This window comes from Canis aureus, chromosome 10, assembly GCF_053574225.1.
Source record: "Canis aureus isolate CA01 chromosome 10, VMU_Caureus_v.1.0, whole genome shotgun sequence".
NCBI classification, from domain to species: domain Eukaryota; kingdom Metazoa; phylum Chordata; class Mammalia; order Carnivora; family Canidae; genus Canis; species Canis aureus.
Window position 1 is genome coordinate 10,640,667 of NC_135620.1, and position 26,785 is coordinate 10,667,451.

The following is a 26,785-nucleotide window of genomic DNA, read 5'->3' on the forward strand; positions in this document are numbered from 1 at the left end:
CTAAAGAATAAGTATTTTTTCTTGTTACCAACTTCTCTATTTCTTCCACCCGCTAGCAAACTATTTATTTCTCTGTTCTCTGTGAGTTTGACTTATTTAAGATTCCACATATAAGTCATATCGTACAGTATTTGTCTTTCTCTCTCATACTGTGCAGTATTTGTCTTTCACTTAGCATAGTTTCTTCCAAGTTCATCCATGTAGTCCTCGCAAATGACAGGATTTCCCTTTTTTTAAGAATGAATAATACTCCATCGAATATATATTTTAAGTATATAAATATAATTACATACACCACATTTTCTGTATCCATTCATCATGGACACTGTACCTTTTATTTGTTTCTCTACCTTGGCCAATGTGAATAGTGCTGTAATAAATATGGGAATACAGACATCCTTTTAAGATAATTTTGTTTCTTTTAAATACACACCAGGAAATATGATTTCTGGATCATTTGATAGTTCTATTTTTAATTTCTTAAGGAACCTTCATACTGTTTCCTATAGTGGCTGCACCAATTTGTACTACCATTGGTAGTGCATATCTTCACCAGGATTTGTTATCTCCTATCTTTTTGATAATGAAGCAGTAGCTCATTGTGGTTTTGAGTTGTATTTCCCTAATGATGTGATCTTGAGCACCTTTTCATATGTATGCTCACCAACTGTGTATGCCTTTGGAAAAATGGCTTTTCAGGTCCTTCATCCATTTTTTAATTAGGCTATTTGGTTTTTTTTTTTTTTTTTGCAACGGAGTTGCATGAGTTCCTTATATATTTTGGATGTTAACTCTTTTTCAAATTTTCTCCCATTCTATAGGCTACTTCCCCATTTTTAAAAATTGTTTTCCTTCCTGTGCAAAAGCTTTTTAGTTTGACATACCTCAGTTTATTTTTGCTTTTGTTACCTTTGCTTTTGGTGTCAAATTCAAAGAAGTCATTGCCAAGGCCAATGTCAAAGTACTTACTGTATTTTCTTCTAGTAGCTTTATGGTTTCAAGGCCTATGTTCAAGTCTTTAATCCATTTTGAGGTCATTTCATGTATGGTGTTAGTAATGGTCCAGTTTCATTCGTTTGCATCTGGCTGTGTCCTGTTTTCTTAACACATTCACTGAACAGACTGTCCTTTTCCCATTGTGTATTTTTGTCATAAATTAATTGACCATATATGCTTGGGTTTAGTTCTTGGATCCCTATTCTGTCCCACTTGATCTGTGTGCCTGTTTTTATGCCAAGAATAAATTATTTAAAAATGAATTTAACTATATCATTTAAAAAATATAGTCAGTAGTTAAAATTTTTCATCAATGAAAACAAAAGACAGTTTTAAAAAATGAGTGATATGACATGACTTACATTTAAATTATTACCCTGTCTGCTATGTTGAGAAGACACCGATATAAATAGAATGAGAAGTGGGAGAAAAGTTGGGAGGATATAGCATTAATCTGGGTATGATATCAAGACCAAGGTTATTACAGTGGAGATTACAGCTGTCAGACTGTGGAAATATTTTGAAGGTAAGGCTGACTGGATTTCCAGATAGACTTGAGTGTGAAATGTGAGAGGAAGAGCATTGCTAAGGGAAAAATCCACAATTTGGGGGCTGACCAACTAAAAGGATAGCATTTCTATCAGCTGAGATGGAAAGTACTATTAAAGGAGGCGGCTTAGGAGTGATACCAGAAATCTTTGGGTTTGAAATGTCTACTAAACTTCAGGATAAACAAAAATTTAATCAAGACACAAAGGCACAGATCGTGAGAGGAATAATAAATATGATTATATTAAAATTAAGACCGATACAGTGAAAATACAAGCCCTGAATGGAATGCTATTTGCAAGCATGTGAATAATTAGTATTTCTAAAGGATGTGTTTTGGATTTAATTCAAAATATTTGCTAATATCTCTTGTGGTTTACTTATGGACCCATGTGTGTAATTTTACCATTTAATTTTAAATTTAGAAGAATTTCCCAGATATCTTTCTTTTGTGTATTTCCAGTTTAATCTCATTGTAGTCAGACACAAAATAGGAATTTAGGAAAATAAATTTTACTGGCTTTATTTTTAGTCAGGCACTTTCTCTGTAAAGGGAGTCCATCTTTCTTCTCTTGTTTTCACTCTTATTTAGTTTTTATTTTCCAATGAGTAACTGATTCTTCTTTTTAAAGATTTTATTCATTTATTTGAGAGAGAATGTGAGAGACAGAGAGAACATAAGTGGGGTGGGAGGGGCAGAGGAGAAGCAGACTCCCCACTGAGCAGGGAGCCAGATGTGGGACTGGATCTCAGCACCCTGGGATCATGACCTAAGGTGAAGGGGGACACTTAACCAACTGAGCCACCCAGGCACCATCAATGAGTAACCGATTAATTATTACATTGCTGAAGTTAACAAGTCCTAGGTGCCAAACTAGTAGGTCTATTTAATTTATAAGTCTGCTAATTTCTTGACGCACGTGGGTGGCTCAGTGGTTGAGCATCTACCTTAGCCTCAGGTCATGATCCTGGGGTCCCAAGGTCAAGTCCCACATTGGGCTTCCTGCAGGGAGCCCGCTTCTCCCTCTGCCTAGGTCTCTGTGTCTCTCATGAACAAATAAATAACTTTAAACTTTAAACTTTATTTTATTTATTTATTTATTTTTTGCTATTTAGCACACTATTTTTTTTAAAGATATTTATATTTAATTGAAATAACATGCATTCTGGGATCACAATAAAACTATAATATGCTCCTGTATTCCTTTTTTTTTAATTTATTTTTTATTGGTGTTCAATTTACTAACATACAGAATAACCCCCAGTGCCCGTCACCCATTCACTCCCACCCCCCGCCCTTCTCCCCTTCTACCACCCCTAGTTCGTTTCCCAGAGTTAGCAGTCTTTACGTTCTGTCTCCCTTTCTGATATTTCCCACACATTTCTTCCCCCTTCCCTTATATCCCCTTTCACTATTATTTATATTCCCCAAATGAATGAGAACATATAATGTTTGTCCTTCTCCGACTGACTTACTTCACTCAGCATAATACCCTCCAGTTCCATCCACGTTGAAGCAAATGGTGGGTATTTGTCGTTTCTAACGGCTGAGTAATATTCCATTGTATACATAAACAACAAAACTCAAAGACAACCTACAGAATGGGAGAAGATATTTGCAAATGACATATCAGATAAAGGGCTAGTTTCCAAGATCTATAAAGAACTTCTTAAACTCAACACCAAAGAAACAAACAATCCAATCATGAAATGGGCAAAAGACATGAACAGAAATCTCACAGAGGAAGACATAGACATGGCCAACAAGCACATGAGAAAATGCTCTGCATCACTTGCCATCAGGGAAATACAAATCAAAACCACAATGAGATACCACCTCACACCAGTGAGAATGGGGAAAATTAACAAGGCAGGAAACAACAAATGTTGGAGAGGATGCAGAGAAAAGGGAACCCTCTTACACTGTTGGTGGGAATGTGAACTGGTGCAGCCACTCTGGAAAACTGTGTGGAGGTTCCTCAAAGAGTTAAAAATAGACCTGCCCTACGACCCAGCAATTGCATTGTTGGGGATTTACCCCAAAGATACAAATGCAATGAAACGCCGGGACACCTGCACCCCGATGTTTATAGCAGCAATGTCCACGATAGCCAAACTGTGGAAGGAGCCTCGGTGTCCAACGAAAGATGAATGGATAAAGAAGATGTGGTTTATGTAAACTTTAAACTTTAAAAAAGTCTAATTTCTTCTGTTACCAAATTCTTTAAAATGTGTATATTAAAATATACCATATAAAATAATATATATACAATTTAGAGAATTCAAAGAGGAAGTGTGAACACACAAATACCTACCAAATTTTAAGAGATCGAATATTATATGTTCCTCTGAGTGACCCAATATGAGCTTAGTTATATGAAAAGAAGCATGAGAGATTGAAGTAGAATCTTCCCAAAGAAACATTTGTCTGGAAAAGTTCTTGTACTTGCTATCTCTTATAGTACTTGAAAGATTTAGATGACCATGTGAACAACCTTATCTGGCTTTCTGGAAAATTAAAAAAATCAAAACAAAATAAAAACACACGTATAAAATCTCTAGTTCTTCACTAATCAGCCTCCAAACTCATATGCAATGTTGTCCTAGATTAACCAAATGACCAGGAATGAGGAATAATAATAATAATAATACTCAGGTTACTAAGTTTTAGGGAGGTTTGTTATAGAGCAAAGGTCAGCTTATATAAAGGATCACCAACAGTAAAGGATAGAAGAGAGGAAAATGATTAGATGAGCTTTAAAGAATTAGCCAGATCTATGGCATCAAGGAAGATTCCAGAACAAATAATCTCAAAAGAACAAAACACTTCAATGACTGCTACAATACGAAACCAATCTCCAGTTAATATTAAAGAGAAGAAATGACAACAGACTGAAAGTGCTCTGCAAATTTGGTACAGTCGGTCAAGTAAGAGGAGAGGACACCCGCTTATTATTTGTACCATCTTCATTCCATCACAAAGTGTTGGATGCAAAAAAAAAGAAGACCGTGCACTCATGCACCACCACAGTTCCATCTCTAGCTAGGCATTTGGATTAGAGAAAAGAAGGGAACTGAATCAACAGTAAGATGGAACAGTTGCAATGTTACCCATCAGCGGAATTTGCATTAAATCAGGGGAAAATAAGTCATCAATTGGAAGAGTCTTATTAAGGCTTTTGAATAAATGGAAAGTATATGGTTTGAGTGTGAAAATATTTTGGAATTTGTGTATTTTCATGGTTGTGAAAATAAGTTCACTCAAACCAACAGATTTAATGGAATAGGAGGTTTGATATTTTTTCTATAAATGAGATGGTAATCTGGTTAATATTGGCTGACAGAACAGATTGTGTGTAGAAAAGTTTTGAACTAAATATGACTTGCTTATAACCCTTGAGTTAATTAGTAACATATGTCCTTGGATAGAAAATCCAGTGTTATGGAAACTAGATTTATTTACATAAATAGATTACATAGTGCCATCTCTCTGTTCTTTCTTTCTCTCATCTCCTTGTGCCTCCTAAAAGATTTCCAAAAAGTAACAAAGGAAGAAAAGGAAAATCCCTCCAGGCAGATATACTCATACAAAATAAAATTATTCCTGATAACACCATGGGGATTGTTCCATTTTTCTGATTTTTCATGTTTTTTCTTTGTCACTGAGTTAAAAGAGCTAGAAATATCTTAAATATTTTTTATGAATTCTAAAATTGAAAGAATCTAGCCACTCCATTTCTCTGCCACATTTAACACCACAGGTAAATGATACCACTCTATTGTGGCAAGTGCAAGGGAAATTGCATTTCACAAGTGTCTTTTGATATCTGGACATTTAATAAACTGACCAATAGTCTGAACATCTTACACATGAGTATATATTTTCTATGAGGATATGAATCACTACTGCATTCGTTCACGCATACAATAAACAAATACTTTGTTGGCAACCTGCTATGTTATGCCCTGAGAATAAAATGATGATTATAAGACTGGAACTCAAATCTGGTGGATGACATAAACAGAGAAATGTAATATAAAATTTAAAACTGCCATAACTGACACGGATTTGAGAAGTAAAGAGGTGGCGGATGGCAAATAGGATAGCATAGCATTCGTAGGAGCACGGTAACACTCAGGAGAGCTGTGGAAACCTCTGTAGTAGTAAAATACACTCTGGCATAGAAAATTGTTTGATGGTTACAGTACTTTGACTAGAGGAAGAATGAACATTTAGGGCATTTTATGGGGTTGCTGTAAACAAATCCATCATACTTCTATGTTTTAGATATGGTAAGCATTTGTTACATGATTTTAAAATGTGGACAATTTGAATGCTAGAATAATGATAGGATTGCCACTTACTTTGTAGAGATGAACATCTGATTTGATTTAAGGAATCAGCTAGAATTTGTGCATTACATGTAGTCTCCCACCTTTTCCAAGTGGAGAATCTCCTTCTTTGTGGAAAAGTAGATCAAGACTGTTAACAAAAGTTGGTCTGTGTTATTGCACCTGACTTTAGGATCCAAATTTTTTTTTTTGCCACGTTGTGCCTTTCCTTCTGGAATTGTAAGTTGAGAACACAATGCTAGTACCTGTTTACACTGTGAAGTGGATTTTGTTACAGAGAACACACCAGAGCCTTTCTCCCTGTTAAGCAAATCATGCCCATGTGAATGTATGATCTGTGGAGAAACCCCTGTAGTTTTTACCTGCTGATGCTGTCTTGTTGGAGAATAAATTTTGGATGTTTTTTTTTTTTTCTTTCCCCCACCAAAAAAAAAAAAAAAGTCTCCTACCTGTCATCCAGAATGACACTATTAAACCTCACAATATAGTTACTTGTAACTGATACTCAACATTACAGTATAAGAAAATATGTGGCAACACTGGCAGTTATTTTATAACTGATTGTCACTTCCTTAACTCAATGTACAAAAATGTTATTTTAGGCCAAGTGATGAGTTTCCCTTTAATCTATTTTAGCATTAGATAAATATCAGGGTTGTTTAGTCTAACTGGGAGTCGTAATGATGGGATTGGATAGCTGAGATGGAGCAATGATTATATCACATCGGCTGAATACATACAGTGCCTCTTCTGCCTTCTGGCAGAAGGTTTTCTCCAACTGCCCACAGACTGTAGACAGGCTACAGCCAGATTCTTCCTTGTCTAACTTACTAAGCCACCCTCTTTCTTGGCTTGACTCAGCTTCCCAGAAGGCATGAAAAGTCCTGGCAGTGTTTGTGAGAAACTACCTCAGTGGAATTCAGATTTGATGACATAAAATCTTCTGAAGTTCCATTCCATTACCAAAAAAAACTATTATGCTTTCAAAGAAGCATATAATAATAGATCCTCCCTCTAGACTTTAGATTGGGCTAACAGGTTAGTTAAGATTGGTGCAGGGACAGTGAAGGGCATGATATGAATCCAAGAGTCCAACTGCTTAGCTCTGAATTCTACCTTGTCTATTTATTTGCATGGTGAAATTGGACAAGTTGTTTACCCACCGTGTGCTCCATTTTCTTATTTATAAAATTTATAAAAATTTTTATTTTTATAAAAATTTATAAAATGTCAGTGCCTGGCACACAGTAAACACTGTGTAAGATGTATTAGCTATTTTGTGTAATACTATTACTACAAACACAGTGGATTAAAATTAAAATGATGTAATAATAATAGTAAAAATATACATTTAGTTTTTGAGGATCAGGATTCTACGCACAGCTCAATTAGGTTCTCTGCAAGGCAACAATCAAGATGTCCTGGTTTGCAGTCTCATGTCAAGATTTGACAGGGGAAGGATGTGCTTCAAATCTAACATGGTTCTTGACAGAATCTAGTTCTCTGTGGCCCATGGGGACTATTTCTTACAGGCTATCAAACAGGTTTGTCTCAGTCTTTGTCTGGTTGACTTCTTCACATGGCTGCTGGTTTTACTTAATCCAGTCAGGGAGAAATTTGCAAAATGGGCATTATAATCTATGCAACGTAATTATGGAGGTAACATCTGATCACTTTTGGAATATCCTATTGGTTAAAAGCAAATCACAGGTTTTGACCACACCCATGTAAATACCAGAAGGCTAGGATAATTGGAGGCCATTTTTAGAGTCTACTGTTTACATAAGTGTTTGTTAAAAAAAATTGTTTGCTATAGGATAATGTATGTAAAAGAATTACCTTCTATTGTATCTAGGCAGCTTAAATGACATGACATGAATTTACCTCATACCTGCTAGGCAGCCAATTCTGTATCTTTCCAACTTCATATTCAGTAGCATAACACTGGTGAATTGACATCAGCCACTGTTGGTATATTTAGACCACTCAAACTGGCAAGTGCTACAAATCAGAGCTGTTTTTACATTAGAAGGCCAGTTGTTAAACATTTACCATTACAAACATTTTACATACTGTAGATCTTTCTTGGAGTCTTTAACTTCAAACATATCTACTAAGATAGTTACTGGGGTTCTTTAGCTCTATCTACCTGGAAATCTCTTAATAAAAATCTCAAACAATAATCCAGAAAAAAATTAGATAATATCTTAGACTCAGATTTGCCGATTTTTTCATCTTGATTAACATTTAATTTGAAACAAGATGAACTCAAAGGGTAGAGAGCTCTCATTAAAAAATATGTATACTGATGATTTCTATATTACAGATCTCTTAATTTGCTAGATATCTTAAAACTTTAGGCCAACTTTACCTGCAATTGTATATTATTACCCTAAAATATGTTCACCAAAAAGAATATTTCTTAAAATATATTTCAGAAGAAGCAACCACGTGTTAAGTCCAATGATTTTATTTCTGATGGATATATATCCTATTACTGAGAAAACAGCACATAATAAACATTTTACAGCAGTCCATCCATTTCTCCTATTTAAATATCATAAACCAGTATGTATTAACAAAATATCTCATTCTTGTTCATGCTGTCAATTCTCAGGGCAACCTAGTGTCCATTGCAACATAATAGCAATAACTATTATTAGTCAATATTATTATTATTATTATATAGTTATTTGATTTGAGTTATTTTCTATTATACTCTTTTTTTTTTTTTTTTTTTTTAACTAAACAAGCCAAATCCTTCTGCTATCATGGGTGAGGTGGGAACTGGAAGATAACTATCCTCTAATATCTATTTTCTATAATGGGTGTATTGAGATTCATTCACAACTCAGGCAACAGATTGCTGCTACAAACTCAAAATTTTGCTGATCAAGGGAAGATTTTTCATCCTTTTTATTGCTTTACTACAAAGTTTCAATGAATACATGTCCAAGCACTATATGCATATAAAGTCTTTCTCTGAAGGAAAAAAAAAGTGACAGATTTCATCAGGAATAGCCACTCCTGTATTCCGCCTCCATATGGGTGTTTAATGATCCTATATGGGCACGAATCCAAGGCAAGTTCTCAGAGTGTCACAACAAATTGAAAAGTTTCCTTCCGTTACATCTGGCATAAGGATCTATCTTAAATAAACAATATAGAATACTGTCACCAACAGCAGCTATGAAATAATTTGACCACGAATTGACTGTAATCTGGCACTTTCTGAAAGCTCATTTAAAGTTTTGTATTAAAGACAGATAAAGAATCTAAAGTAGTGTTTCTAAATGTGACTGTGAATCGAGAAATCATGAAAGCTTATTAAAAATATGAACTCATATCCTAGATCAGACATATAACATCAAACTATTTAGGAAAAGGACAAAAATCTATTTATCTGAAGTCTCATAAGAGATTTGGAAGAGATTACAAGTTTGGAGACACCTTGTTTATAGAAGCACATCTTTCAACTCTAAAAACTCTACATTTAAGTAAAAAGAAAACAAAACAACTGAATAATTTGTTATTTGAGCCTTGTGAAAAAAAATCTCAAAAGTATGATTTATACTCCTGCCCATGGCATTTTAGGAAATATCTATTAGAAGAATGTTTTTGCATATTTTTGCAAATCCATGGTCACATACAGTCGACCCTTGAACAACATGAGTTTGACATAGTGGGTCCAATTACACATGAATTATTTTCCAGAGTATGTATTTTCTTTTCCTTATGATCTCTTAATATTTTCTTTGCTTTAGCTTACATTCTTATAAGGATATAGTACATAACACTTATGCAAAATATGTATTAATTGACTTTATGTTATTGATAAGATTTCTAGTCAATAGTACGCTATTAGTAGTTAAATTTTGGAGGAGTCAAAAGTTGTACACAGATTTTCAATTATGCAGGGAATTGTTCCAGCATGTTCCAGCCCTTGTGCTCTTCAAGGTCAAATGTAATTATGCCTGCCGATGTCACTTCATAGATTCCTTTTATAATTTAACAGCCAATACTGGTTTTTCCATATGTAGCTAATATACGTAGCAAATATAGGCAAAATATAAACACATTCTACTTCAATGAGGAAAATCTCTGTCCGATAGTAGTTAGTGGATGTAGAAGCTAGAGGTCTACAACCATGATTGAGAAGGAAATAGACAAAATAGTCAGAGATTAGCTATTCTACATGAATTGTTTTGTGCACATGCTATTACAGTATTTGATGCTAAATATCTAGGACTGAGGTGTGGTCTCACCTTAAAAGTATGGGGAGAAAACAACAATGGGTTTCAATGAGTATAGGATAATTATAACCAACAAAATGAGATGCCTATAGAGAAATGACCTATTTGAAAGCACATTCTACTTTATATTGGTGTTTTATTTCTAGCTTAAATTAGGAATTTTAAAATTCAGGTTAATCATTTTTGGAATAAAGTATTTATGCACAGCATGGTATGTAACATTGAGAAAATAGGCCATTAATATGATTTGGATTTAGATATTTAATCTTTTAAAAGGAAAACAACCAGATTTTTCAAGTAATCCAAGCAATGAAATAAATTAGCAATCTGTTGAAATTAACTTTATCTGCCCTATAAAAAGCTGTGAGTTAATATGCAACATGATCAGCCACATGCTGAAACCCATTCCACAGTGACTCATACTTAACCTGAGAACAAGACAGATGATAAATGAACCCTATGTTAAGTTATTTTTGGTGAATGGTGTAAATAGGAGTCTAATTTTATCCTTTTGCATGTGACTATCCAGTTTTCTCAGCACCATTTATTGAAAGGGCTATTGTTCTTCATTTCAAAATTATCACAGTTCACAAAGCTTCTAGCAAGAAAGAACATCTCATGAAAGTATAATCAATTGGTCTCCTTGTTAATATTTGATGAGAAAAAAAATAAGAAAATTATTCTCCAAATAAACCAATCAAGTAATAATAATCAGCTTCTCCTTCTGAAGATTTTTCTACTTCTGTTGTTTACTTTTAACAATGGCATGGATTTAAGTACCTCTATCTGTGATATAGTATCTGATTCTTCTCCTAAATGGGATAAATTCAATATACCATATTGGGGCTTTGTCATCATAATCACTTAATGTATTTATTATGTCCCTACAATGTGGCATTTAGTTGTACAAAATAAGTTCAACATGAAAGAGGATCCAATAGAGACAATATAATCTTTTTAAAGATTTATGTATTTATTCATGAGAGACACACACAGAGAGAGGCAGAGACATAGGGAGAGGGAGAAGTAGGCTCCTTGCAGGGAGCTCAACGTGGGGCTTAATCCTGGATCCCGGAATCAGGCCCTGAGCTGAAGGCAGACACTCAACTGCTGAGCCACCCAGGCGTCCCAAAACAATATAGTCTTCATTTCACTTTTTCCAGCTTTGTTGAGACATAATTTACAGACAGTACTGTGTAACTTTAAGGCATACAACATGATAATTTGATATATATGCACATCATGAAATGATTAGTTCAAAAACTTAGTTAATACATCCATCACCTCCCATGAATAAGATGTTTCGGTGGGGTGAGAACATTCAAGATCTACTTTCTTGTTCACTTTCAAGAAAATATAAAATATAATATTGATAACTAGTCATCATGGTGAATATATCAGATCCCTAGAACTTACTCATTTTATGCCTGGAAGTTTATACTTTTAATGAATATTTTCCCATCTCATCCCCCTTCTCATCCCACTCCCCTGCCTTTGAAAATGACCATTCTACTGTTTCTATAATTTTGCCCCCCCTTTTTTAGATTCCACATATAAATAAGACTATACAGTATTTGTCTTTCTTGTCTTATTTATTTCACTTAGCATAATGACCTCAAGGTCCATTTATCATACCCCAAATGGGAAGATTTCATCTTTTTATAGCTGAATAATATTCTATTGTACATATAGAGCACATTGTTTTATTTACTTGTCAGTAGACACTTAGGTTTTTTTCCATGACTTTGCTATTGCAAATAATAATGCAATGAAGATGGTGATGCAGATGTTTCTTCTAGATAGTGATTTCATTTCCTTCAGATATATTCCCAGAAGTGGGTTTGCTAAATGATATTGATGATATGGTAGCTTTATTTTGATTTTTTTGAGGAACTTCCATACTGTTTTCCATAATGTCTGTACCAATTTACATTCTTACCAACAGTGCACACGAATTCCCTCTTCTTCACGTTCTCCTCAACACTGAACTCTCTCTTGCCCTTTTGATAAAAGCTACTCTGACAGGTGTGAGGTGATATCTCATGGTGGTTTGAATATGAATTTTCCATGATTAGAAATGAGCACCTTTGGGGCGCCTGGATGGCTCAGTGGCTGAGCATCTGCCTTTGGCTCAGGTCCTGATCCCAGGGTCCTGGGATCGAGTCCAACATCAGGGTCCCCACAGGGAACCTGCTTCTCCCTCTGCCTATGTCTCTGTCTCTCTGTGTATCTCATGAATAAATACATAAATAAAAATCTAAAAAAAAAAAGAAATGAGCACCATTTGAAAATACATTTATTCAGCTCTTCCATACACTCTCAAAATTAGATTGAGTTATTTTACTATTGAGTTTTATGAATTCCTTATATATTTTGGATATTCCCCTTATCTGATGTACAGTTAGTAAAATATTTCCCTCCATTCTGTAGGCTGCCTCTTCATTCTGTTGATGCTTTTTAGTTTGCAGATTGATGTGGTCCTACTAATTTACTTTTGCTGCTTGCATTTTTGATGTGATAGACAAACAATGATTGCCAAGGTCAATATCAGGATCATTTCCTCTGTTTTCTTTTAGGTATTTTACAGTTTTAAGCCTTACATTTATTTTTTTAAGATTTTATTTATTTATTCATGACACACACACACATACACACACACACACACACACAGCGGAGGTGGGGGGCAGAGACACAAGCAGAGGGAGAAGCAAGCTTCATGAAGGGAGCCCGACATGGGACTCAATCCTGGGTCTCCAGGGTCACGCCCTGGGCTGAAGGCAGCGCTAAACCGCTGAGCCACCCGGGCTTCCCTAAGCCTTACATTTAAATCCTGAATCCATTTCAAGTTATTTTTGGTGAATGGTGTAAATAGGAGTCTAATTTTATCCTTTTGCATGTGACTATCCAGTTTTCTCAGCACCATTTATTGAAAGGGCTATTGTTCTTCGTTTCAAAGTGGTCACAGTTAGCCATATGACTTGGAGACAAGAGCCCCAGAGAAAAAGAGAAAATTAAAGGTAAAATGTTTTGCCTTCTACTCTTCTTAAGATCCAATTATAATCTTCTTGGGAGCTTAGAAGCTAGCTGCCATTTACAGTTTCCTTGAAGATTTAGTATTTACACTTCCTTTATCACAAAGCTGCACCCCCATATCATTATTAGGACATTTTACATTAAATTCAGGAGAGTCACGCTTAGCTATGGAGAAAGAAACTAATGATCTGTGGAATCTACCTTAACAAATTAAAGTGGAAGTAATTACCTATGAAATTAAAACTATAATAAATTTCTATTTATTACATGTTTATGTAATCTATAATATAATATTAACATATTAATAATGTATATAATATATACATATATTATTAATGTATTAATATGTGATTATGTGTTAATATATTAGTAAAATATTGATCATATAATAAATAATAAAATTTTAAAAAGGCATGTCCTTAATGAGAAAATGGCCAAACTCAAAATCTGTTCCAAATATTGTATTTAGCATTGGCACTTTCATTAAAGTCAAGAATAAGAAGAAGTTATTTTTCTAGTTCTAGTAATCTATTGTTGCATTACAAACCACTATCAATAATTAATAATGTAAAATAACAATTTTATTATGCATGTGAGATATGTGACTTAGAAAGCTGGGGTGGACATAGAAAGCTGGGGTTATATTCTCTACTTTCCTATGTGTGGATCTCCTTGAGGAAACTCAAATTGTGGGAACTAGAATCATCTGGTGGCTCCTTCACACACATATTTGGTAACTAGTCAGGGCTCACCTTGGACTATCACTTGGAATACTTATATACAGCCATTCCATGTGGCTTGGGATTCCTCACAGCATGATGGCTTTATGATACTAAAAGTTGTTACATTACAGATGAGGGAAGCCAGTCTTCTACTGAACAAGGCAGAAGCTGCTAGTCTTATATTATGTAGCCTAGGAAACCACACAGTATCATTTCTGCCATACACTACTACTAAAAAAAGTCATGCATCCCATCTAACTAAGTTTAAGGGAAAGAGAACACTGTCTCTATGAAGAGGTAGGAGTCTGTGTCTATCAAATACTTTTCAGCAATGTTTAAAAAACACAGCCACTAATTTCAACAATGCTTTAACCATATAGATAAGAATACAAAATAAAAATTAAGAAATTTTGCATCAAATGAAAAAAAACAAATATGGTTGTATACAAAGAGAAACATAGGAAATAGGTCTGCATTATAAAATATAAAATAATTCAGTGAAGTGGCTAGATAAAAAATTAAAACTGACATGTAAAACAATTTTATCTATATATATATATTAAAACTATAAAAATAGAGCAGGAAATGGGTTTATAAGACAACACTTTGATTTGTTTCACAGAAATGGAACTACGTAAGTAGAATGTTTCTGGGCTTGGTACAGCTTATCAATAAGGTGAAGGATCCAGCACTCTGCCTTTCTGCTCTACCATTTGCAGTACACATGCTTTTTATTTCTGAAAGTTGTCCTATAAAAAAAAATACATATGCCAATGCCCTAAAGGTCACATCCGCCACAGGGCAAAAAGAGAATAAAAGGATTATAGATAAGAGATTTCTTCTCTTTAGACTTACTCTTTTTATTCAGGAAGAAACATTTTTCCCCAGAAGCCCTGCAGCAAATCCCATTTATGATTCACTGGGCAAAACCCAATTGGAATAGCCTGGCAAATGAATATCCTAGCACAGGAGAAAGGCATTGGTATAATTACTTTAAGGAGAACTCATTCACCGTGTCTGCTTCCTGTGGTACAATATAGAGATTAAATCACTTCTGGTGAGTATAATATAACGTATAAACACGCTGAATCATTATTTGACATCTGAAACTAATGTGACATTGTGTGTCATCACTTAAAAAATTTTTTAAAAATTACCCATATTGATTGCCAGAACTGATGAAATTAATCAGATCACTAAAAAAAATCTCCATTTCTTTTTCATTAATAGTGAACATCTTTACAATATTTTAATAGTTTACATGATGATACTAATGAGCTGTAATCTCATCTAGAATGCCCCCACCTGAAAAATCACAGTTTTAAATAATACCACATCCCAAGACAACTATACATTTTTTCTCAGATGTTTAGTGATAAATCTACAAAATTTAAAACCTACAATTCAATTTCTGGTTATTTTTGCTTCATAGATTAAGAAAATTTAAAAAGCAACATGTTTACGAATGTTTCCACACCATCTTCAGTGTGTTTAAATTGCATGAATTTCAATTAGGCAGTTTATGTATTTTGCATGCCAGTACTCTAATAAATCTGAAGGAAAAATAAATAATTGAATTAAGGATAAGAACAGGAGGCCTCATCATTAATTAACTAAGGTATTTTTAGTTAAGGTATTTTATTTTAGTTAAGCCACCCGAATGAACTACAATACAAACACTGAAACAGTGATTTAAATTACGGAACTGTGATCTTTGCATTATTATATAAAGTAATTTAGCAATTTGTTTTTTAAATTTTTTTAATTGAGTATAATTGACACACAATGTTACATTATTTTCAGGTGTATAACATGGTGATTCATCTTTTCTATAATATTACACTACGCTCACTACAAGGGTAGCTTCCATTTTAATACAATGCTACTACAATAACACTGACTATATCCCCTATGCCTTTTGTTTCCATGACTTATTCATTCTTTAACTGGAAGCCTGTATCTCCCACTTCCCTTTATCTTTTGGCTTCTCCCCAATTACCCTATCCCTCTGGCCACCATCAGTTTGCTCTCTGTATTTATGGGTTTGGTTCTGCTTTTTGTTCATTCATTTGGTTTTTTAGATTCCATATATGAGTGAAATCACACGGTGTTTGTCTTTCCATCTGACTCACTTCACTTAGCATCATACCCTTTAGGTCCTCTATTTTGTTATGAATGACAAGAGCTCATCCTTTCTACACTCACACCCTAGATCTTCTTTATTCATTCGTCTACCAATGGACACTTAGGTTACTTTTATATCTTGGCCATTATAAAAATGCTACAATAAACATAGAGATACATTTTTTTTTCAAATTAGTATTTTTCTTTTCTTTAGGTAAATACTCAGTGGTGAAATACTGCATCATACAGTATTCTTTGTTCTAATATTTTGAGGAAACTTCATACTGTTTTCCACAGTGGCTGTACCAATTCACAGTCCCACCAATAGTGCAGAGGGTTCCTTTTTCTCCACATCCTCACCAATACTTGTTATTTCTTGTATTTTTAATTTTAGCTATTCTGACAGGTGTAAGGTGCTATCTCACTGCAGTTTTGATTTGAATTCCTTTGATGATGAGTGATGTTGGGAATCTTTTCATGTGTCTTTTGGTCTTCTGTATGTCTTCCTTGGCAAAATATTTGGGCCTTCCAGTCATTTTTTAAATAAGATTACTTTTTGTGTATGTTTGTGTGTGTGTGTTCAGTATAAATATATTCCATTAGTCCAGCATTATCCTGATGTTAAGGAAAAAAACACATCACAAAAAAACAAAAACAGCAGGCCAATATCTCTGATGAAAAATCCTCAACAAATTTTTAGAAAACTGTATTCAACAATAAATTAAAAACATCATTCACCACAATCAAATGAGATTTATTCCAGGAATGCAAACACGGCTCACTATTCACAAGTCATTCAATGATATACCACATCAACAAAGAATAAAAATCATATCAATAAATGCAGAAAAAAATCATAAAACATAACACCCATTCATGCTAAAAACTCTCAACAAAGTGGGTTTAGAAGGACAGACCTCCACAAAATAAAGGTCACGTATGAAAGCCCCACAGCTAACATCATACTCAAGGGTGAAAATCGGAGAGTTTTTCCTCTAAGATCAGGAACAAGACAAAGATGTCCACTCTCACTACTTTTACATAACACATTACTAGAACTCCTAGCCACAGCAATCAGACAAGAAAAATAAACAAAAGGCATCTATACCGGTAAGAAGAACACAAACTGTGACTATTTGCAGATATGATATTACATATAGAAAACCTCAAGTATTCCACCAAAAAAGCTACTAGAAGTAATTTTCCTCATTTTTTTTCTTTTAAAGACCAATCATAGAACTTACTAGTGATTTCTGAGCTAGTTTTGAAAGACCTCTGCGTTTGATTATCTCCAAAATATAAAGAAGACAATTGAGGATAAGACTTTATAAAAATTTGTGGGACTACCTGTACCATAGAAAGAAAACTAATTATGAAATTAATCTGTATACTTGGTCAATTTTTTTTCTATATTAATTGTTTCTAGATACACTTTATTTAATACTAAAGTTGCACGGCTTAGGTTTCATCCAGGGTTGGTTCTCTTAGACACAAATTCAACTTGCCCATTCATCTATATTTCCCTCACAGCTTTAATGTAAAGAAATAGTGAGAATTAAAAGAAATACATAGCAAATGCTTATAAATGACTTTTACTCATTAAGTATTCAAAAAATATAACAGTATGTGTGGATGTATGTATATAGCAAAATCATCTCTATATATTCATTGAGTAGATTCATCAATAATTCCACAGTTTCCCATATTTCAATAAGGAGAACCAGGATCAATTAGGACTCTATTATGACTTCTGTGGATCCTAGGCGCTTTTGCCTTCCTTAGCCACCTCCTCTCCCCCTTCCTTAAAACACACACACATGCTCCCTTTGGCAGCACATACACATTAAAACACAGAATACTCAAAATTATTGTTATAACTATATGGATATAGATATGAATATATTAATATCATATATAATAATGTTTGACCTAAAAGCTCATTTTCTTGTGATTTTAAAATAAGGCATTTTTAAAAGATTTTATTTATTTATTCATGAGAGACACAGAGAGGCAGAGATATAGGCAGAGGGAGAAGCAGGCTCCCTATGGGGAGCCTGATGCGGAACTCAATCCCAGGACCCCGGGATCACAACCTTAGCCAAAGGCAGATACTCAACCACTGAGCCACACAGGCACCTCAAATTAAAGCATTTTTGTGAGTCCCTAAAAGTAATGAGCACCCCAGGCACTGTGCATAAAGAAAAAGCTGTCCCCAGGGCAATAAGAAAGCACTTACTTGGAAATAATTTCTAGTTTAATAGAATAAAACCCTGAAATTGGAGGCTACTTAGAAAGTTCCAAAACTTAAAAAAAAAAAAAAGAGGAAAGTTCCAAAACTTGATTTTAACAAAATTTCTGTTCAAAGTACCTCCCCAGAATTGATAAGAAGTGGTAAAATGGAGTGACCTGAAATCCATTTATTCTCCTGTATAACACATGACAGAAGAAAAACAAAAAATATGACAGCATAAGTGTGACATACTAAAATGTTAATAGTTAATATATTTAAACAGTTATCAGTAAGAAGCCTAACTTCTAATAATAAATAACTGCATGATAGCTACCTCAAAAAAATTTGCTGTAGTTGGACAATGGAAAATGAGAAATCTTGTGATTTTTCTGAAAAATATGGATTTTACATTCCAGTGAAGAATGATTATATATGCTCTAAAGACTTAAGCTCTACTAAGAACTTCAGAGTAAAAAAGATAAATTCTCATTTCTAGAGAATAAACACAAACAGCGTATGGCTTAAGTCATAAATTTTAAAATACCAAACAACAGTGATATCTGAGTGGCTTGGTTAAGTGTCTGACTCTTGATGTCAGTTCAGGTATTGATGTCAAGATCATGAGTTCAAGCCCTATGCTGGGTGTGGAGCCTACTTAAAAAACAAACAAACAATATATGCTTTAAAAAATGAGTTAAAAAGAAAAATAAGATTAAAGTGATAAAATTCTTTCTGTGCAAATGAAAATACTCAGTTGATTTCTCATGACTCTGCTAATCACAATATTTTAATTAAAAATGTGACCTACCATATTGAGTGTCACAAAATGATTAAAGTGTTCTGTGGAAACAAAACTAGGATAACAAAGTATAATATACACTTATGTGGTGCCCATTTGCTCTCACCCTGCGTACCTATAAATGTTCATCAGGCAGATTATCATGTCCTTAAAACTTTTTTTAAGATTTCATTTATTTATTTGAGAGAAAGTAAGTGTGTGTATGTGTGAAAGAGAGAAAGAGAGAGAGAGAGAGAGAGAGAGAGAGAGAGAGAGAGACCACAGCAGGGGGAGAGGTAGAAGGAGAGGGAGAAGTAGACTCCCCACTGAGCAGAGAGCCCAATATGCTGCTCTATCCCAGGACCACTGGATCATGACCTGAGCCGAAGGCAGATACTTAACCAACTGAGCCACTCAGGCACACCTTTATTTTTTTAATTAAAAAAAAATTGCTAACAAAATTTGTTATGTTAATATTTTTGAGAAACAGATCAACAATGAAATCTTTTTAGATCACATGATTGAGGTATGATTGATATGCAGAAAACTGTACATATTTAATGAGTTTGAAGATAAACATCCATAAAACTATCACCAGAATCAATGCCATAAACATATCCATCACAGTAAAAAAGGCTGTGATAAATTGTGTAGTAAATCAACTGGTTTAATTCCTTTCTCCGATGTTATAAACACAAACTTTCTCTAAACACTTGGATCATGGAACTATTTGAAAAAAAAAAGTATATATAAATGTATATTAATTTGGTATTTCATGAAACACTGAAAAATTATGAATTAGTGAATCAAGAAGGCTGTGTGTACAAATCTGTGTGAAAACCTTGAGACCTTAAATGCCAGAGTTCTGAAAAACCTCTGAGATGCAGAAAAGTTATTAAAGTTGATCAAATCTTAACGAGGAAAGGAACATTTCATTATATCATTACCTACTTTTTGAAGAGAGAGAGTTGACATTTAAATCACTTAATTTAACTACTAACATTAATTCACATAATAGTTCAGAGGGAAATTTATTACTGATTAAAACATCATTTGAAAATATTCTGTGGATTTTAGTTCCTCACTTTATATCTATTTTCCATTTAGGTAGGAAATTATCTCTAAAATACAGAATATGAAGGCAGATAGGGGAAAGAGTTGAGACAAATGACAAGAAATGTGCAAAAAATATTAGAAGTGTTTTCTTTCAAACTGGAGACTTCAATTATGAGGAAATTGTTATGTAAAAGTTGAGATGCTTTCTATATTTTGTTACATTTGGAACTTTAAAGGTGTTGGGGGGGGCACCTGGGTGGTACAGTCAGTTTAGTGTCCAATTCTTGATTTTAGCTCAGCTCATGGTCTCATGAGATGGAGCCACACACCACCCCACCTTCACCCCCCAGTGGGGCTCCACACTCAATGCATAATCTGCTTGGGATTCTCTCTCTCCCTCTTCCCCTCCCCTTGTTCACATGTACCCTCTCCCTAAAATAAATAAAATGTTTTAAAAAGTAAAAATTAGGGATCCCTGGGTGGCGCAGCGGTTTAACGCCTGCCTTTGGCCCAGGGCGCGATCCTGGAGACCCGGGATCGAATCCCACGTCGGGCTTCCGGTGCATGGAGGCTGCTTCTCCCTCTGCCTCTCTCTCTCTCTCTGTGTGACTATCATAAATAAATAAAAAAATTAAAAAAAAATAAAAAAATAAAAAAAATAAAAAGTAAAAATTAAAAAATTAAAAGTGTGGGGATGTAATGCTCTCCAGGGAAAGAATAGATTAAAAACATGGTTATTAAATAGAAAAATTAAATTGTCTACCTCTCTATATATCTATCCTCATTCTGTTATAGACGCTAGGCCCTAAACTTCTAATTCTTGTTAATATATTTGCCAAAAGTGATGAGTTCATTGTGACTCTAGAATGCTCTAGAATAGAAGCTGATGGAGCTGGATATTCTGAAATAAAATGCAATCTAAACATGCAAACAATACACAATTCCCTTCTCTGTTACTGCTTTCCCTATAAAGCTGTTGAATTTTAACTTAGGCTCTTTTTAAAAGTTCTATTGTTGTTAGAGGTGATTATTTGTTGGACATAATTGTATACTTGCAAGCTGAATTTCATTTTTTTATGTTTATTACTATATTCATACTCTGCATGGGTCGATTTATTTTTCTATTTATTCTCCTCTTTTGTACACCTACCAATTTATTATCATGCACACATCCCACTAACATGCAGTTTGCTTCTCTTTCTACATCATTAATTTAATACTAAAGAAGATTGCAATTTAAACCAGCCCTTCTAAACTTTTTCCAAGACACTTGTCACATCCCATTCAATGACACCCTCTTTTTATAAATTTGGGGCCTTTTTTCCTGTTTATTTTTTTTTAATTTTTTAAAATTTATTTATGATAGTCACAGAGAGAGAGAGAGAGAGAGAGGGGCAGAGACACAGGCAGAGGGAGAAGCAGGCTCCATGCACCGGGAGCCCGACGTGGGATTCGATCCCGGGTCTCCAGGATCGTGCCCTGGGCCAAAGGCAGGCGCCAAACCGCTGCGCCACCCAGGGATCCCCTTTTTTCCTGTTTATATAATTACTCTTCTCTAAACCAATTTAAGCTAATTTTGCAAATATTATTTTATGACATGATGTCAAATAACTCATAAACAGGATTTGACAGGATGATATACACATTATCTGGCATAACTGATTTTTCTCAGGAAATAATTGACAAATATATATGGTCATGTGTATTTTTTAATAAAGATTTTATTTATTTATTCATGAGAGACACAGAAAGAGAGAGGCAGAGACACAGGCAGAGGGAGAAGCAGGCTCCATGCAGGAGGCCCAACGTGGGTCTTGATCCTTGGACTCCAGGATCACACCCTGGGCTGAAGGTGGCACTAAACCACTAAGCCACCAGGGCAGCCCGGTCATCTGTATTTTTAAGCTGTGGACCATTATAGTCATTTTGAAACCTCAAATAAACAGGGATATAATTGCTTCCTTATAAAGTTAGCCAGTGCTATCATATCAATGTATATCTATCTATCCATCTGTCTACTGATGTATTTATCTCCATGGCAAATAGACACACATGTACAAACATACACACTCATTTTAAATTCTTCTATTTATAATGTCTCACTTGGCATTACAGTATTAAAAATAGTTTGATCCCCTTTGCCACTCTGAAGTATGTCCTCAGTCAAAAAGTATACAGTTGAGTCCATTCTTGACGAATTTTCAGATCTCTGAGAATTGGGTGGTCTCCAGGATACAATTCCTTTTAGTTTGCTAATTCCTTTTAGTTCATCTAAATTATGTAAAGCATCTGTTATGATGTTTTGTTAATAGCTTCTACCATATTTATTCACCCTCCCACAAAACTTGTAGTTTTCATAGTAACTATTACCTCTTTTTTTTATCTTTATTATGTTTCTAAATTTCATTTATTTATTTGTGATAGAGAGCATGAGTTGGGGGAAGATCAGAGGGAGAGGAAGAAGCAGACTCACCGCTGAGCAGGGAGCATGACTTAGGGCTTGATCCCATGACCCTAAGATCATGACCTGAGCCAAAATCAAGAATCAGAGGTTTAACCATCTGAGTCACCTAGGAGCCCCTATCACCTCTTGTTTTAATAAATAGACAAAGTTTATGTATTAGCACAAGTCTGAACAAATTAATTTGGAGAATTGCCTAAACTTTTTATCCATTTGGTATGTATTTCATCTAGCACCAATTACTTTCTCATGCACTATTGTAGAATATGAAGATATAATAGAGAACACCATTCCATATTCAGGTAATGATAGCCAAGATATAGCTCCAAGAACAGTGATATAACAAGGGCCCCTCATGCTTTGCTATCTCTTGGAAAGCCACACTAACTTCCTATGGTATTCCCTCCCAACCTCCTTCTCTTCCTTCCACTGTAATGCCTAACCTCTGGCAACAGGGAATTAATTTTTTATTTAATACTTTTTGGCTCAAGAGTGATACAAAAATGTAATTGCATGGTATGTCACTTCTAAGATTCGTTTATTTCAGTTAGCATAATTCCCTTGAGATCCATCCAAGTTATTGCATAATTCAGGAGTTTGTTCCTTTTTATTATTACTAAGTAGTATTCCATGGTATGGATGGACCACAGTTATTTAAAAATTCACCCACTGGAGGACATTTGTTTCAGTGCTCAGTTATTCTGAAAGATATTCAGAGGTACTCTGAATGATCATGTACATACTTTGTATGAACAGAATTTCTCAGTTCCCTGGGATAATTGATCAGGAGTGCAACTGACAGATCATACACAGGTGTATGCTTAGTTTTGTTCTGTTTTTATTTTTCAGACACTGTCAAGCTAATTTCCAAAGTCTATCATTTTATACTCCCATTAATGTATGAGTGATGTGGCTTCTCCACATCCTTGCTGGCATTTGGCATTTTCACTATTTTTTATTTTATCCATGCTGATAGGTGTGTAATGACATCTTACTGTGGCTTTAATTTGCATTTTCCAAAAATGTCTAAGAATGTTGAACATTTGGGTGCTTACTTGCCATCCATATATCTTTAGTGAAATATTTGTCTCATGCTCCTTTTCCACTTGAATCATTTTCTTATTTTTACGTTTTGAGAGTTCATTATATAAACTATATACTTTGTCAGATAGGCATTTTGCAAATATTTTCCCTCAGTATGTAGTGTGTTTCCTCATGCTCTTTACAAGATCTTTCACAGAGAAAAAAGTTCTTTTATTTTTTTGAAGTCCAATTATCAATTCTTCCATTTATGGGTCATGATTTTGGTATTAACTCTAAGCACTCTTTGACGAGTCCAGTTCGTCACATCTTGTCTACAAAAAAAAATTGCTAGTATTTTAATATTTCAATAGAAATTTCATGAAACCTGCAGATGGGTTAGGAGAGCATTGACATCTTTACTAGCTTGATTTTTTTCAATCTATGAAGATAGAGATGAAGTCTCCAGTTGGGCTCCCCACTCAGAGGGGAGTCTGCTTCACCCTCTCCTTCTGCCCCTCTCCCCTGCCGTGGTCTCTCTCACTCCCTCAAATAAATAAATCAATAAAATCTAAAAAAAAAAAAAAATTTCCCACACAGCACCAATAGAAAAATGTCACTAAATCTCAGAGTTAAGTTTCAGAGTTCTTTGCAAGGAATATATGTTTCAGCATAGCTATACTTACCCTTCCTAACAGAAAGACTTACAGGTTTCCCTTTCCTTTCAATTAGCATTGTTCCAGATGACTATACTATTCCAGTATATTTCTCTTAGTGGTAAGATAATAACTACATAGTGAATAATCGAGAAGCTTCAGGGAACAATATCAACTTAATATCTTAATTAAATTAGAGTTCTGATTCAGGCTAGACTTCATTCTGGACTCTTTATAGTAATAAGAAAAAAAACATAGTGATTTTTCTTTCTGTCAGTTTGGCCAAAATTTAGCCCTTATTATTATGAATGAAGGTGGCTCTGGAAATATATATTGTGCTTGAAGGTATGAGGTAGTTTGGTTTCTTCCTTAGAAGCTCTTGTACAGAGCCTCCAGCTGCCTGGATGGAGCCTACAAGATGAAACTAAAACCAATTATCATAATATAGCACAATGCCTGGTATACTTTTTCTAAGAAATGAAACTTAGAGAGGTATATGATAAATAGACCTTTTTGGTTTAAACAAAGCAGTCAAACACAATATATGCATATGTTTGTGATTAAAAGTAATAAAGTGCTTTAATTTTATATATTGAGTATGTATATTATTTGTTAATACTAGGGGGCTCTATATCTGATCTTAAAACACTTATTACTTTAGAGTGTTTTACAAAGGTGTTTTTTATTTCACAGATATCCCTTTGGTGAAGTTTGAGGGTGAAGCAATTTTTAGAATATTTTTAATAATATACTTTTCACACCTGTATTCTGCAAAAGTAATAAAACATGAGCTTAAAACATTAGGAAGAAATTTTAGTTAATAATACAACTTAATTTAGTACTTAAAACACAAAATCTATAAGGCAAAACACATTATTACTTTGATATACAACTTTTTTTCATATACAACTTAATGTGTTTTAAATAAATGATAATTATAGTATCAGCCAATATTGGACCTTTAATCTTAGGTAATTACCTTGTGATGAATAGTAACAATATTTAGAAGCTACTGCATGGTATATATTTGCTGTATGTCTCTACTATTTGTTGATGTTACCAGATTCTTGTTTTGACTGCCTATACACTAATGAGATCGCATTCTACATTTTTATAAAATTATTTTTATCTTTGAAAATAAAATTGCACAATATTAAATATTCACCTGAAATGAAACAACTAAGATTCTATTGCTCTTCATTGTTTCAAATGGTTTTTACTGAGAACTTCGTCTTTATCTGATGTCCTCTCACTCGCATTAAGCTAACCTATTTCCTGTAGGCTAGGATGACAATGATGACATTTTCTAAGACAGAAGGATCTGCTATTTTTAAACACAACTGCTTTCCCACTATAGTTACAGGTAAAGATTTAATAATATTTCACATTACTTAAAATTAGTTCATACCACACATATGGCATATACTATATGGCTCCTTGGGCTGGATACACAGAGAGAGGCAGAGACACAGCAGAGGGAGAAGCAGGCTCCATGCAGGGAGATGATGTGGGACTCCATCCCAGGACTCCAGGATCATGCCCTGAGCCAAAGGCAGATGCTTAACCACTGAGCCACCTGGGTGGCCTGGTTTAAAAAATATTTTAAGTTGCTTCCTGACCCAATGTTTACTAGTTTAATTATTGAGAAAAGTTTCAATTATTCAATTATGTCACTCCCTGTCAAATCTCTGATTATTTCAGATCTATGGCATAAATAAAATGGCAACTTACTTATTTGACATTAGCTACAGGACATTTTCTAAATTTTTTTTTTAATTTTTATTTATTTATGATAGTCACACACAGAGAGAGAGAGAGAGAGAGGCAGAGACATAGGCAGAGGGAGAAGCAGGCTCCATGCACCGGGAGCCCGACGTGGGATTCGATCCCGGGTCTCCAGGATCGCGCCCTGGGCCAAAGGCAGGCGCTAAACTGCTGCGCCACCCAGGGATCCCGCTACAGGACATTTTCCATGCATTCAATAAATGCTGAATGATTTTACAAAGTAAGTGTAAGCAACTTAATTGAGTAAAATTACATTAATTCCTTTCTGCAGAATTTACAGTTTGTATTAGGAGACTTGCACAAGTAATAAAACAAGTGGACATTAACTTAGGTATACCAGTTTAGAGTTGAAATGTAATAAACACAGAGATGTATTTGGGAAAATTTCATAGGAAAGGAGAAATCACTCTGATCAGGATTTTGAAAATCTCAGAGAGGAGCTTCAAGTTCATGAGGCAGCGTGGGAAGACAGAGCATCCTCCACCAGATTCACCCTGCGGTTGAAGGGAATAACTGGCACTGGACATGCTGAAGGCGGCCTCACTGAACTTTCAGACACTTCTTTCATACTCTGTAACTACCAACTACCAAGTACATTCAGGAAACTGTGTGCCTTTCCTCTTGGCTTCTGAGTTGGCAGAGCATTGTGTAGACAGATGACGCTTGGGTCACTAGCAACACAATAGTGAAAATACTATAATTATGGCTCTGTGCCTCACAGGTGCTTTTGTCATGCCATTCCCAACAAAACTCCACTCCTGGGTGTGCT